Below are 17142 nucleotides of genomic sequence, written 5' to 3' on the forward strand. Positions count from 1 at the left end.
ATCCTCTCTTCGTTACAGACCAAACATCACACAAATGCATTCACGCATACAGTCATAGGTGGGGCCCATAACACCAACATTCACACGTCAGTTCACACTGGTCTGCACACACAGGAGAGATGAGCAGTTCAAGCGCCTGACCTGTAGGGGAATACCTTATAACCTATAGGAAGAAATATTATATTACAAATCTGTACATTAACACACTTTTGCCTACAGATCTCAATCTTAAACATCAAGGCACTCCTCCCACCTGATCAATGGATCAAATAAGTTGAATCGGTTGATGGTGATTTAGAACCAGCTAAAATACATTTCAAGATTTCGATCTTACCTCCCTCAATAAGTTACGCACTCATTTCTTGTTAATCAATATCTGTTTATCAAATAATTCATAAAGGTTAAATCAACATTTAGGAAGTTCTAAATCAAATTTCATGTAAATCACAGAACATCATATTTACCTAATCTGGCTATCGGGCGTCCTCTAAGTCATTTGCTTAGCGTAGTCAAATTGGCAGTCAGTTAGTCAAAAGCAAAACAGGGTTTTTCGCTCAGCATGCTACAGACCCAAAAGAAGGACAAGGTCCAGAGACGTGCAAGCATTTACCTATGCCCGTAGGCTTAGGAAAGTTCACAGTTCATCAGATAATGGGCAGCATTCAGCCGGTCAAAGATTCAGGAAACGCATCAGTCACCCTATGTGGAAGCGTCACGTAGCGTCACCATCGTCTTCGTCAAAGATTCGTTTTTTCTCTCTATTCTACCATGTCATTTATAATTAAAAAAAGGGTAAAGAAGTAACAATATATCATTTTGAGCAGTCCTGATTGGTTGGTTGAGATCGTCCGGCAGAGTCTTTTGGGAACTTGGTACAGTTCAAAGATGACATCACGAAGTCAGTCCGTTCTAGTTCTTTGTTAAGAGTTCATTGTTTTACAATTTGGCTGCCATCCCACCGTGGCCTTGTTCTGGAACACCAAGGCACAGGTCATGACAAGGGCACAGGAACAAAATGTCGCACAGGCGCACTTCGCTCCAAACCTCGTGGAATAGTGGCCATCACCTTGTGTCGCGTCGGCGGCCATTTTGTATTTTAGGCCCAAATGATAACTTAAGCAAAACAAAAAAAAAACATAATTAATACATAGAAATAATGACTTAAATTTTAACCCCTTACTAATCCCTCTATGTGTAGATATTTATCTAGCGTATAGCGACATTTAAAGCATTTATATTCACCCTTTAGTTGTCATCTGGGGCAACATTACAAAACAATACAAAAGCCACATATATCATGCAATATTCTAATTAAAACATACACTACTGTTAGTATGCGTACGGATTTTAGTCATAAAGATTATTTAGCCATGCAAATTGCAAATCCCACGTATATTTTGTATATTAATAAGGTTGATTAATGAACATGCACACTCATTCAGTAATATGTCAATTAATAGATTATATTATTAATACATTCATGCAGAATAGGGGGGTATACTAAATTTTGTACTACCCGCTCCATCATAGGCTGTTAATAAGAGAAAAAAGGGTATCCTATAAAAGTACCATCGACAAGGCAAAAAGAAGATGGCAATGTCATAAATGGGACACACTGAGAGGCGTCTTAAGCGCCCATGATATGAGGTCCTTTTGGAATGTGGTAAACTCAGGCACCTCAAAAGGAAAACCAGCCATAAAACCTAATATAGGGGCGGATGCTTGGAAGGCTCACTTTGAATCATTATATTTAAGGGTAGAGGATGAGGATGGGTCAACTGAGCTCCCCCCCAAGCTAATTTGTTTTACTGCCCCTATGATCTCCCTTAAGGAGATAACTGATGCATTGACCAGGGTAGCACCATCCAAGCATCCAGGGTTAGATAGGATCCCCAGGGACCTTTTTCATAGTTAACCTACTATTTGGGCCCCCTACCTGTGGTCTTTGTTTATTATTATACCAATTTATAAAAAGGGATCTCTGCTCCTCCCCGATAAATATCGACCTATCAGCTGCGTACTGTCGGGCGACTCCAGAGCTGGATGGAGGAGCACAATGTACTTAGTTCCTTCCAAGCCGAGTTCAGAGCGAAGATGTCTACAATAGGCCAAATTTTTAGGTTGCAATTACTGCATTGGAAATCAGTGTGTATGGAGGGTGGCAGACTCTTTTTAATGTTTGCGGATCTAAAATCTGCATTCGACCTGGTACCAAGGGACAAACTGTGGGCAATTTTACTGGATATGGGGGTCCCAGCATACCTTTGCCACCAGCTGAAACGATTACATGAGGGCAATTTTGCCCAAATCAGGTATGACAAAAATAGTGAACTCACTACCCCCATAGCTGTAGAAAGAAGTGTAAGCCAAGGCTGCGTCCTGGCCCTGATTTGTTTTTTGCCTTTTTATTAATGGTTTGGTTGAGTTGTTGATTGCAGGGAAGGATATTGATGCCCCTAAGCTGGTGAACCGTAAAATACCTGCTTTATGTTCGTCAACGACACCCTACTAATCTCAAAGTCATCCATGGGAATTCAGAGGGCCCTAGACATTTTTCATGTTTTTTGTAAAAATAGGGGGCTGGAGATTAACCTACAGAAAACCAAATACATTGTATTTAATGCAAGTAATAGTATCCGGCCATACCCCCGCCTAGATGGGATACCCCAGGAGAGGGTGTCTGTTTTTCAATACTTTGGTTTCACGCTCACCTAAAGAATGTACTGGGGTGCTCAAACTAAGAAAGCAAGTTTAAAGCTGGCCCAGACAACAGGGGGGGACTGACAAAGGTATATAGGAGCTGTAAACATAAATTTGTTGGGCCGGTGTTGGAAATTTTTAAAGCTCGAGCCAGGGCTGCCACCCTGTATGGAGCTGAAATCTGAGGTAACTGTCCATCTGGCTCTATATCGAGAATCGAGAACCCTTTTGCTAGGCAATTAGTGGGTCTTCCCTCAAGCTCCCCACTTATACCGCTTTACATGGACCTTAGGATTAGACAAATCGCAGACTAAGTCGCTCTTAGACCTCTCATATTTTGGTGACGTCTGTGGAGTACCCCAGAATTGGCTGCATACAGGGAAGAGCTGAGTGAAGTATTGAGTCTATACAGGGTACGTGCAAACTACAATGGCTGGCTTTCATTAAGAACTCTCTTGTGGCCATGGGTAGGTGTAATTTTTGGAACAATGCTACAACATCAAGGAAGGACCCTATAGAGAGTTATAGGGAGCATAAACTCGTCCGGATACAGGGGAGGTCTATGTCTAGCTCAATGTCTACAGGATTTTTTAGAAATAAAAGATCAGTACAGATTAGAGACTGCCCTGGATGATATCTAGCTGGTCCTTGCCAAGAAGTTATATTTACAGTCTAGGCATGGGGTGTTTCCATTGTGTGCCTTTACAAACAAATGGGCCAATTCATTTAATCTAGGTAGTCCAGCCTGTAGCAATGCTGTGGAGACGGAATATCATGTAATACTTTTCTGCTATGAGAAGGCGAGACTTCGTAGGCTTTTACAGTTATGTAGAAATATGGGAACCAGCCACTGCACTGAGGTTTTTAGGATAATGAAATATGACACCCACATGCACATTGTGTTCTCAAATTCATGTTTTTTATTCTCTATGTGGTGTGCATCTAGAGCCATCCTAAAGATGAGTCTATAGGTTTTGCTGGACTATCACTATATACTTTATAAACCGGGCCTCGGTCTGTTTTTAACATTAATGACAGTATTTTATGATTTTTAAATGAGTATTTTTTATTTCTATGTGTTTATACTTTCGAACGCTATCAGGTGAGGCCCGCTATGTTAGCATTATGAAACCCGTTTTTGAAAGCTGTAAAAGCCTTTAGGCTGCTCATGTATTGCACACACACTTTATTGAATGCTATATCTATAGGTTAATTTTAGGACCCTTGAGGCTGGCATGCAGGATACCCGAGTGATTCATGTAACTCTACTGTAATGTACATGCTCTTTTTGTGTAATTCTGTGTTTCACATAGAGCAATGATTGTTTTTACTCAATTGAATGAAATGTATTGTATTTTACTTTGTGATTTTTTGGCCATATTGGCAGAAATAAAGACTTTTGATATTAATTATTTAAAAATTAAATTATTTCCCACCTTATACCCCTACAAACCTCACAACCTACACCTAAAACATAATGTAGTAAAAGAAAATGATTGCACAATTAACATTATTAATTATCATTTAAATAATTATTATTAATAAAAAATGAATCATTCATTACTTATAATTTACAAACTATATTAAAACACATTAACAATCATACAAATTATGGCATATACAAATAATATATATACTAAAATACATATAAGTATTAAAAAACGATATTATTAAAAATATTTTTTAAAATAATAATAACAGCATTGATATTTTTAACATGGATATTAACAACATAGATTTTTTTAACATCAATATTACTTACCTTAAACTCGATATTCTGGTCACCGATAGTTTTGCACATAATATTTGTGCATCACAATATTTGCAACTCAATATATTTAATATTGCATCTGAATATTTTTGTTTCAATATTTTGTCTGCATTACCCCTCCTTACCCCCACCCTACCTGTACACACAGACACACACACACACACACACCCACATATCTCTTTGATAGACGTGTTCCTAAGAGAAAGAGAGGGTTAATGTATACACTGAATACCACTTGAAATAGTTCAGTTATGGGTGGAGTTTGATACTATAGATCCCAGCAATGGAAGGAACCGCAATGGGAGCATCAAAGGCAGTTTCTGCAGTGAATGGACTGCCAAGTCCATGCCCTGCAGGAACTGGGGTGCATGTACACAGAGGGGCATGCCATGTGACCCCCTGTATGCATCCCATGGCCCTGAGGCAACAGGGGGTCCTGTAGGCCCCCCTCGTTTTCCTCACCGCAGCACTTTTAATGGCGGGACCACAGCCAAGAAAAATATTGCAATGAGGAAAGTTGTAATATGCTTGGATGTGCCACAGTGACACTACCAGCACATTACCAGCCTTACAACTCTGCAGGACCACCAGGGATTGTGGATCCCTGGTGGCAGCATTGGTTCTGTGGCAGTTTGACTGCCATAGTCAGAATAGGGCCAGTGGACTGCCAGTCTGGCGGTCCAAGGACTGCCACCATGAATACGGCAGTCCAATGGACCACCGTAGTCATTATAAGGCCCGTAGAGAATAGGTCCTACAAATGACTTATACGACAAGTTCCTTCTGAACGTGCACAACATGTGCATATATGTAATGTATGTATCCAGTCCATAAATAACACTTTTGGCTAATGCAGCTGAAGTCACCACAGTTCACCATAAACTCAAAAGCACATCTAGGGGTAACTTTAACTACACAACACACAAACTGAAGGGGGTTTAACACCCAAAATAAAAACAATATACTGGCCACATATACCTGATGTTCGGGACATGATTTTTACAGAGGTCTCCAGTATTTTTAAAGGGAAGCACCTCAAAGTGAGTGGATAATACTGTTAGCATTTTCCTCCTTAGTAATAAAGAACTCAGGGAAAAATATTCAAGCAAGTGCCAGTCTTGCACAGAAATCAGGAGGAGTGGGATACAATTCTGTTCCACATGTCATTCCCTCAAGGAGTGAGCCCCAAGAGTAGGCTCAGAACCCAATTAAAGCCAGAACCTAAACATGATATAAAAACTATTTTATTAGTTACATTATCAAGGAATTACAGTACCTTCCAGCTCTGCAATGAACACTGCTCTTTTTCTGGTTTTAATAAACCTGATAGACCATATAAATAGATTAAGTCTATATGATCTAAAACACGCATATACATACGCATGCACGCTCACAAACACAAGATGAATCAATAACATTCAAAGTAATCCGTGGACCTTTCCAATAGGTTTCTCAACTAAACCTTAGTGTTAAAAACCCCAGTATCTAACAGTTTTCCTGTTTGAAATATGTTTCAGTATTTCTAGATACCCATACAAGATTGCTTACGGGCTATTAACAGTCATGAATTGTTTGCAGTAAAATAGGGAGGATCTCACAGAACAATCTGGCCCTAGGCGCTATTGCACAATTAAAATATTTACATTGTGAAAGATGATTTGACTTTTCTAAACGCCTGACGAGGGTAGACAGTTTGGTAACGCTCTCACCACACGTAGTTAGAAAATTAACTCTTTCACTATTGCAAACTTGTGCATTTAAATGTAATTTTGCTTACCTGTTTTCTTTGCAGCACAGAACTTTATGATTATTCCACACTGTATGCTAGGAAAATATAATCTCTGGTGGGTATTTCATAACATTGAGAATGTATGTGCTAAATTAGGTTAAACTAGTAAAGCTTTTCTACTTCGCTTGCCAATAGCCCTGTGAGTGTTGCCTGCCACGAAAGTGTTGCCGTCCCCGCCAAGGGTTGTCTGCCTCCCGCCGCCGCACTGCTCTCTGTTGCGGTCGCAGAGTGGAGGTACTACAGTTCCCAGAGTCCCAAGCGTTCAGGGACAGGAACCCGGAAGTACCAGCATCGCGCCAGGATGCGCCATAAATTTCAGCCTCTCTCCGGGGGAGCGGGGGTCTACTTCGCTTGCCAATAGCCCTGTGAGTGTTGCCTGCCATGAAAGTGTTTCCGTCCCCGCCAAGGGTTGTCTGCCTCCCGCCGCCGCACTGCTCTCTGTTGCGGTCGCAGAGTGGAGGTACTACAGTTCCCAGAGTCCCAAGCGTTCAGGGACAGGAACCCGGAAGTACCAGCATCGCGCCAGGAGGCGCCATAAATTTCAGCCTCTCTCCGGGGGAGCGGGGGTCTACTTCGCTTGCCAATAGCCCTGTGAGTGTTGCCTGCCACGAAAGTGTTGCCGTCCCCGCCAAGGGTTGTCTGCCTCCCGCCGCCGCACTGCTCTCTGTTGCGGTCGCAGAGTGGAGGTACTACAGTTCCCAGAGTCCCAAGCGTTCAGGGACAGGAACCCGGAAGTACCAGCATCGCGCCAGGAGGCGCCATAAATTTCAGCCTCTCTCCGGGGGAGCGGGGGTCTACTTCGCTTGCCAATAGCCCTGTGAGTGTTGCCTGCCACAAAAGTGTTGCCGTCCCCGCCAAGGGTTGTCTGCCTCCCGCCGCCGCACTGCTCTCTGTTGCGGTCGCAGAGTGGAGGTACTACAGTTCCCAGAGTCCCAAGCGTTCAGGGACAGGAACCCGGAAGTACCAGCATCGCGCCAGGAGGCGCCATAACTTTCAGCCTCTCTCCGGGGGAGCGGGGGTCTACTTCGCTTGCCAATAGCCCTGTGAGTGTTGCCTGCCACGAAAGTGTTGCCGTCCCCGTCAAGGGTTGTCTGCCTCTCGCCGCCGCACTGCTCTCTGTTGTGGTCGCAGAGTGGAGGTACTACAGTTCCCAGAGTCCCAAGCGTTCAGGGACAGGAACCCGGAAGTACCAGCATCGCGCCAGGAGGCGCCATAAATTTCAGCCTCTCTCCCGCGTCGCGGGACGCGCGCGGGTGGCGCCGGGAGAAGCCCGGGACAAGGGTGGGACCGTCTGAGGCCGTCCGAGGTCGAGCGAGGCCGGGTCGGGCCACATTATTGACGTTTGTGCCTACGTGCCACCTCTCTTGGGACTGATACATTACAGGTATCGTTGTTGTTGAAACCATTTGTTCCTTTGGGTTACTATCACCAGATTTATCTGCAGCTAGTACCATAGCACACGGATATAATGTCTAAACAAAGGAATCCTTCAACGACAAATACTATGGACAACTACCTGGTCCAGATTGTTAGTAAAATCAACAATGATAGGAGGGCATCATTGGGGCTAACATGTTCTCCTAATTCCCCACCGTTGATTCCTTTGTCTGGTTTACCGTTGGACTCTCCTTCTCAGGCTACTAGTAGCATGTCCTCTGATCTAGTGATTTTAGATAGTGATATCTTTGATTCCTGCGTATCCCTAGCTCCCAATTCGCCATTAAACCCTGCCGTAGACACAGTAGAGGTTGGGGAAGGGGCTGACCCACAGTCTCCCGCTCTTCCCTTGAGAAGCAGGTTAGTTAGAGCATGTAGAAAATCCCAGTTTAAGAGCAATGGGACTCGTCTAGGGAGGAAAAGGGCAACCATTGAGAATAAAAGCGCTGATAAAAAAGATGTATCAGGGTCACTTTCTAACAAAAATCCTGAGATTGAGCTCTCAGAGAAGATAGTAGACATGATTGATACTAAAATAGAAAATATCATAACTCCATTGGTAGCCAAAATTGATCATCTTATGGCAGAGGTAGCTAGGTTGAACGCTATAATAAATAGACCAGTGGACGAAGTCACTAGAGTAATACCATTATCCCCAAATGTACATATTATAAACGGGGTGCCCCCAAATGGAGGACAAAGTATCGCAGCAAATGAGAAAGTTAATGTCCCAATCCAGCAACCTGGAACCAATAAAACCCTTCAGAAGGCAAGTATAGATAGCCATAAGGCTCTAACATTGGCAAGTGACCAATTCCAATGTATTACCGAGGCTGAACCCCTTACATTGGTTCTTGCCAATGTCCCTGCTTTGACTGTTGATACAACAGAAACTACATCCTCTTTGATCAGTAAATCTTTACACTGGTTGGTGAACAACATGAAGATGTCTCCTTGGGGTGAGCAGAAATTAGCAGGGGAAATTATTATGGCTAGAAGGGTCCAATGGCTAGGGCATCATCCAAAAAAATTCAAAGGAGATTGTGTGGTCCATAATTTTTCTAATCCTGAAGTCCTCCCAAATGTTTTGGCTAATATAAACCCCCCGCAGCGAAGACAGGGTGTTATCATCCCGTTAACTCTCAAATACTTTTACTATAAGAGAAATAGAGATGTACATAGAGTATCACTGAGACCAGGGTGGACTCCGTCCTTAAGCAAAGGGGGTAGGAGTGATTCCACTAACAACTGGAACATTAGCCTAGAAAATAGGTTTGGGGTGTTATCTGACTTAAATGCATGCGATTGACTTGAAGATGGAATTAATTTGGTGAACATGAACATAGTATCGTCCAATACTGTGGCCACCTCTACAACCTTTATTAGCTCCAGAGACACTGAGACAGTAGGGAATCAACGAGAAATTCAGGTTGATACTATTGAATCATTGGGGCTTATATTCCCTAACAACCATGGAGGGGCGAGTTTAGCACCTGATCTATTTGCAAATGTCGCACCAGGTACTTTAAGCTCTACTATTGACTATCTGAGCAGGACAACTGGCGAGACACAAGGCTTATTGACTAACATCCTTCCTTGCCCTCCTGCAATTGATTCAGGATTGACTATTTTATCATGGAATCTTGCTGGTATAAACAATAAGCTACATTCTGGCGTATGGTGCAGCTTTGTTGACCAATTTGACATAATTTTATTCCAAGAATCATGGTCTCTGGTCCCAGTCTTCCGCTCTGGATTTCTCAATTATTATATACCTGCCACTAAAAAAGCAAAAGGCCGACCATCGGGTGGTTTAATAATATGGGCACGTCAATCATTACGATGTAAAATCACTCAACCCAACTTTCCATCCGAAGATATTTTGTCTTTAAACCTCATTTGGCCCAACGACCAGGGCATGGCTATCTTTAACACTTACGCTAGAGGGATGGTTGGAGGAACTTTATCTGATGTGACAACTGTTTTGGATCACCAGCTTGCAGCGCTCCCTCCTGAAATGATAAAAATTGTAGGGGGAGACTTTAATACGACCTTTGAGCCTCTTGGCCCTGAGGACCAATTTCTTGCTGTCGAAGAGGACAATAGGTGGGGTATTCCCCAACTGGATCTCCCTCCAGTCAAGAGATGGTCCGCTGCAGCCATTCAACTTAAAGCTCTTTGTCTAGAAAGAGGGCTTAGAGCTGCCAATGGGCGTACTAAGTCAGATCGCCTGGGCGTAAGCACGTTTGACAATGGCAGGTTTGCTAGTCGTATTGATTATTTCCTGGTAGATGTTAGAGCTTGGAACAGACTGAACGATATGTCCATAATTCCACGGGATGAAAGTGACCATAATCCCCTCTGTTTAGAATTGCATTTATTAAATACCCCTAGAGAATCCAAAACTGGGGGAGGGAAAATAACCCTGGACATTGTCGTATCGAACAACATGCGGCATGTTAAATGGGATAGATTTGTAGAGAAGTTGGGAAACTTAGAGGACCTTAAGAAAGTGACTATTTGTGAGGTGGCTAATTTAAGTTCCAAATCAACTAATACTAACTTCCACCTAACTATGCTTGAGGCCTATAACAACTTTTTCTCAAAACTCCAAGGGTTTTTTAAGAAGCCCTCTAGTATTGGAAAAGCTATTAAGGGATGTCCACCAGAGGAGGGATGGTTCAACAAAAGCTGCAAAATAGCTCATCAGAATTTGAGTGCTGCTTTGAGATCAAGAGATGCAGAAGATGTGAGATCAGCCAGGAACCTATATAGACAAGCCCAGCTAGTAGCCAAGAAAGATTGGGATGAGAAACAGTGGCAGGATTTGAAACACGCATGCTTGGCCAAAGACCAAAAACGATTTTGGGCTACAGTAAAGTGGGGTAGAGGTGGGTCTGCACCCTCCCCTCAAAATAATGTGGCAAAAAACCAATGGGTAGACTTTTTTAAACCACAGTACGCTTCTGCCTCATCTGTAGGAGAGCATCCACTTCCCCCTACCATCTATTTCCAAACGCAGGTGTTTTCAATTAAAGAAGTCAACCTAGCTTTGGATAGTATAACAGTGGGCCGAGCACCGGGAATGGATGGGATACCCGCGGATGTGTTTTTAACAGACAGATTATCTTGGTGCCAAGATTTTCAATGGCTAGCCAACTCAGTAGCTATGGGTGCACCCATTCCTTCTTCATGGAAAGGGGCGGAAATAATCCCGGTCTTCAAAAAAGGGGACAAATCACTCCCAAGTAACTATAGACCTATTAGTCTCATAGATTCAGCACAAAAACTAATGGGTCGATTAGTGAAAAATAAGTTACAATCTTGGGTTGAAGACAATAATATTTTATCTCCATATCAAGCTGGGTTTAGACCTTGCACCAGCTCTATCGACCAAGTTTTCTATTTCTTAGCTCTTTACTGGAGGAATGTGAAGCTGACCAAAGGGACCCTCTATGCGGTCTTTATAGACCTGAGATCAGCCTTTGACCTGGTGCCCCGTTCTAAACTTTGGAGGGTCCTCGCTCAAGCAGGTATGGCCCCGGAACAACTAACTTTACTCGTCTGCTTACATCAGAACAATTATGCACAAATCAGATGGGGTAGCCAGGGAGAGGTGACTGACCCATTTCCTGTCGAACGTGGTGTTCGACAGGGTTGTGTCTTGGCGCCCACGTTGTTTTCCTTGTACATTAATGGGATAGTTGACCACCTTGGATGTTCCCCTACGGACGCCCCTATATTGGCAGGATCCAGAGTGCCTGTTCTCATGTTCGCGGACGACACGCTGTTGGTTTCGCGAACTCCAAGTGGATTACAGAAAACGCTAAACATATTTGCTGATTTCTGCCAAGAACGGGGCCTCGAGATAAACACCTCCAAAACTAAATTTATGTGTTTAAACCAGCGACAACATTTTAGAGGAGTGATTAAATATAATGGTACTCCGCTGGAGCAGGTTGAGGCTTTTACATATCTAGGAATATCCCTTCAGAATAATATGAAATGGTCAAACCATATTGATATGACTGTTTTAAAGTTTCACCAGCTAGCAGGTGCAATCATTTCTAAGCATAAATCCTCATTGACCAAGCCAATTAGGCCCGCCCTGGAAATTTATAACATGAAAGTTATTAGTGCGTCCCTGTATGGTTCGGAACTATGGGGCTTTGCCAACTTGAATTGCTTAAGGCTGGCTGAAAACAAGTTCTTACGTAGCTTAACAGGTGTTCCCCAAAGTACTCCAATGATTCCGTTAAAATATGATCTAGGGAGGAAAAAAGTTGAAGACCTGGCACGACTACGTCCACTTTTGTATTGGCGGCGGATCATGGTAACGCCAGAACTTGCACACTACGCTATAGCCCTGAAAGATATTACTAGGGCTGACCGTTTTCACTCCATCTTATGGCTCAAAGAAATTAAGAACTTGCTTATAAAACTGGAGCTAGGGCACTTATGGAATGATCCAAACGGCTCAAGTATTCCATCAAAGCCAATCCTCAAAAAATTGTACTGGGATATGACCTTGACATCTGCCTCTCGTGCTGGCCAAGACTCCAACCTGACTGGTCGCTTTTTTGATATTAAATTTTTACCATCTTGTGAGGCATTTTGGGATATTATAGAGAGGCCCCTGGATAGGAAACTGTATTTCCAGTTCAGAATTGGGTCTCTCCCTGTAAAAGCTTTTACCCATAAATGGTCATCTTCCCAGGATGACAAATGTCATTATTGTTTAGACTTGATTGAGGATATTGGTCACTTGTTGTTTGTGTGTCCGTTATACATTGCCCCCCGCCATAGGTGGTTAAAGCCAGTATGTCTAAATCTGGGAACACGTAGCTACAAGGAAGCCTTAAGAATTCTAGAATCTGATTGCACCCCCTGCTTGGCTATTGCTGTTGCAAAATTTCTGGGGTGGGCATGGATATTACGTCTTCGTGCCCTGAAATCCCTTGAAATTGATCAATGAATGTTTCATCACCAAGAAATGTCTAACTAACTTTTTATCCAGTATTCGATCTTTTTAAGATTTTTTATCCATTGATGTCGTTTCATTTGATGTTATTCGCCAGCATTAAGATTTAATGTATTTTTATTATATTTTAGCCTAGTATTTATGAAATTGTTAGGATGTACTTGCTTTTATGACATGCTGTCGAATAAAGCTTTTGAAACTTGAAACCTGCTTTTATAAAAATGATTTTCTTCTCTCACATTTTTTGAAATGTATTGCATGGAAGGGTGACCGGTTATCTCACATGGACTGCAACAGAGACCAAACAAATCCACCAATGGTTTTCTCTCAGCACTTTGAGGCTACATGCATATAATTTGCAATTTAGGGGGGTCTATTGCAGTGTCGGGACACCGTCGCGGAAACAGGACCGACTGACCTCCGGTACGGTCACATTTCCACATTTCCCCATGAAAGCATGTGTTACAGCCATGAAGTACCTTCTCCCATATGGAAATGGGAGGTTGTGTGAATCCATGCGCCCCGTGGCAGACACCTCAAGGTGCCTGCCACATGGTGCAGAGATTAACAGGAGGGCCCCAACCGAAGGCTGCAAGGGAAAGGGTGGCCCACTAGGGGCCCCCAAACACGCTTTCCAACTGGGGTTCTATGTCAGAAGGGCCGGTATGGAAACCCTGCCAGAAACGGTGCACCATAATCCGGAAGGTGGAAACGCCTTCCCTCTGGGTTACGTGACGGTCTCCAACTGACAGATTGGCTCCTGGAGCCCATGGGAATCCAGCTGGAACGACCGGCCAGTTTCAGTTCTGACCGGTTGTATTGGTATCAGCCGGTCGGAATCAAAACCGACGATGAGTGTCGGAACTCCTCTGACCTAAGGTCAGAGGCTTTCCAACACTCATTGTAATTGGCCCCTAAATGTTTTGTATTGACAGCAATATTTTTTGCAATGCCTTAAATTATACTTACTACAAAATGTTTTACATATACGTCAACAAATGTGTTTCTCCATGCGAATAGCTCTACACAGCTGGTTGGCTTGTGTTGCGCTGCAGGGGAATTTTTCACCTAAACTTCACCTCACAGACAGGGAGTCAGTAGTCAAGTTGGGGGGGTGGGTAGGAGAGGATGAAAGGACCACAGCTACCATGAGGCCCTGTACTGCTAACTCTGAACTACAGGCACCTGTGTTGTTCATCCACACTGAAGTTCACCTCAAAGGCAGGTAGCCATTGGTCACGTGGGGGTAGGAGAGAATTACGTGACTACAGCTACCATGAGGCCCTGTACTACTAACTCGGAACTACAGGCGCCAGTGTTGTTTCACCATACTAGCTTGCCAGCCATGTCACTACTGATGTTCAGATCACATGGTCTGAGCACTGTACAAACACTGCTCTGCTCAGACTCGTCTGTCAATTTGTTCATGACAATAGGTTTTGCATGATGGATGTACAGAGGAGGTGTAATCACATACTGGGGTGTGGAGGCATGGGTGGGTGAGTCACACATACCCAATTACATTGTTGGATATCCTTGGGCAGAATAAACTGTTACAGCAATGACAGACATGGTGGGAAGACGTGCAGTACTATCTGTCAATGTGAGTTTACATGCCATTGAGATGGTTGTATTGAGTGAGGTGTGGTGGACATGTGCATTTCTGGAGACTGATACACTGGCTGGTTACATTCATCAGGGTGAGAGATGCTGACATGTTGGGGCCATATGTGTGTGTCAAGAACTAACTACAAAATAAGTATGTGTGCTTGCTAGGCTAGAAAGGTAAAGCAACATTCCTTTTTTCTTTTGTGCAAAGGGTAGACCATTTTCTGGACTGGATATTTCCTAACCCTCCTGTACTTTCAGTGTTGTAATAGCATTGACATTCACAGAGTTGAAAAGGTCTGCTGACATGGGACATCATAGACTGGAAAGGTTCCTAGCCATACTCATGCATAATGTTTAATTGTGATGATATCTGACTCCACTTGGAGCCACAATTTCTCCATTCCACTCTTCGGTACTACATGCGACACCTAGCTAAACCACTCATGTACAGCTTACAACAACATCATCTGTCAGCCGTCAGATGTGTAAGTGTTGCTTGGGAAGTGTGAACAGTGTGGAGTGTGCACTTACATGTCACCTCATTCTTGGTAGTCAGACATTCCTGTGACTGAGCTGTAGCAGCTGCCCAGGAGTGCTCCATGCTGTAGATTAGGGACATCTGACTATTTGCTGATTGCAGTGCCTTGTGTAGATAGGTAGAGTTGGATTCCATGTAGACATTCCTTTTGAATACATCAGGCAACTATGGTATGCTACAAGGGCCTAGGTTTACAGACTGATGTATTTTACCTGCTACTCATGTCGCTTGATTTGAAAAAGGTCACACATGCTGCTGGAGCTGGCAGTAGTAATGACACCATTATGTTTAACAGAGCTGATGCAGATGGCCTCATATCTGGAAGGTATTCTCGTGGACATGTCTGTCCTACAGAGATCTTTTCGGCTCTCACTTCCACACTCATGACAGCCTTCCACCATTTCCAACTTTCCACTGCACCTCCTGCCTCCTCCCCATTCACAATCCCTACTCCTAAACCAGCCCAAAGCAAACACACAAATAAGCATGCATCCACCTCAACATCCCCACACAGCACACAAAAACAAGGAAAAACGCAGGCAAGCACTTACTCCCAAGGGACTTGTACCCTTCACCACTGTATTCACTGACATGCAACAAGATATCACACCACCAGACAATACACCCATGCAGCAAGACACAACACCACCAGACACTATACCCATGCAGCAAGATACCACACCACCAGCCATTGCCACTACCCACATCACACACCCAGACCCCACAACACCACCACCCACTTGCATATCATACATTGCTACAGAGCAGACACATTCCACAAAGACACATACATCAGACTCAGAGACACACAGCCACACCTCAGGCCTTACATCCCTCTTCTTCCAAAACACCACCTCTTGTCTCACCTCCTCCCCATCTCCCCAAGAACTCTGCCACACCTACCTGACCCCCACCCAAACCCTGGTAGGGGGTCCCACCCTGACCCATCTCTCACTACAAACCGGTGCAAAAATCCAAGGTAAGAAGAGGGGTCAATGACCTCGAACTGACACACCCTCTCTCAAATCCCAAAGCACCTCTTCCCCACCCCAAATCCTCAACAAGTAAAAAGGCAAACAAACCGCTGCTCCTCCCTACCTACACCCATACTTACTCTGAAGGACTATAAAATTCAAAAATTGGTCTGCCACAGCACTCCCTATCCTGAACCCAGGCCTCCCACAGCCCAAACCAACACTCCCCATGCCGATACTCACCCTCCCACAGGCCAACCCAGCCCTCCCCAGCCCGATACCCACCCTTCCAGTTCCAACCCCAGCCTGCCCGAGTGACATTCATTGAGGCTTCCCTGGCAGTGTTCTTGAATGAAAGTTTGTGGCAGAGCAGTGTGCTAGAACACACTTACGACAATGGACTGGACATCGGCCTTTGTTTTACAGCTGAACTTTCATGTTTGTAATAAAAACTTTCTCATTGTTAATGACCTTTGTCCTGCCATTGTTACTGATACAAATCATTGGGCCCAATTCACAGAACTAACTTAAGACAAAATCCTAAACTTACTACCATTTTGGTATTCACAGAAGGCACTAACTCATTTTGGTATTCACAGAAGGCACTTACTCATTTCGGTATTCACAGAAGTTAGGAGTCCTAACTTTATGACTCCTAACTGCCTTCTGTGAATACCGAAAGTCGTAAAATTAAGATTTTTGTCAGTTTAGTTGTGGTAAAGTTAGGACTCCTAACTTTAGGACTCCTAAATGCCTTCTGTGAATACCGAAAGTCTTAAAATTAGGATTTTTCTCATTTTTGTAGTAGTAAACTTAGGACTCCTAACTTTAGGACTCCTAAACTGAGAAAAATCCTAATTTTAAGACTATCGGTATTCACAGAAGGCATTTAGGAGTCCTAAAGTTAGGAGTCCTAACTTTACTACTACTAAACTGAGAAAAATCCTAATTTTAAGACTTTCGGTAGTCACAGAAGGTATTTAGGAGTGCTAAAGTTAGGACTCCTAACTTCTGTGAATACCGAAATGAGTAAGTGCCTTCTGTGAATACCAAAATGAGTAAGTGCCTTCTGTGAATACCAAAATGGTAGTAAGTTTAGGATTTTGTCTTAAGTTAGTTCTGTGAATCAGGCCCATTGCATTTCTATATTTTGGGATGTGTTTACTGTTGTGTTTTTTTTTTGCATGATAGCTGATCCATTTGTAGTGGTTAGTATAAGCAGACTTTGGGACAAGATATGGAGCTGCAGAGGCCGAGGGCCCAGGATCAATGGATGTATATGTGGGAAGAGTTCCTATTGGGGAAGACATTGCATTATATGGTATCTGCTATGGTAGTTTT

The sequence above is a fragment of the Triturus cristatus genome, chromosome 6 (assembly GCF_964204655.1).
Source record: "Triturus cristatus chromosome 6, aTriCri1.1, whole genome shotgun sequence".
Taxonomy (NCBI): Eukaryota; Metazoa; Chordata; class Amphibia; order Caudata; family Salamandridae; genus Triturus; species Triturus cristatus.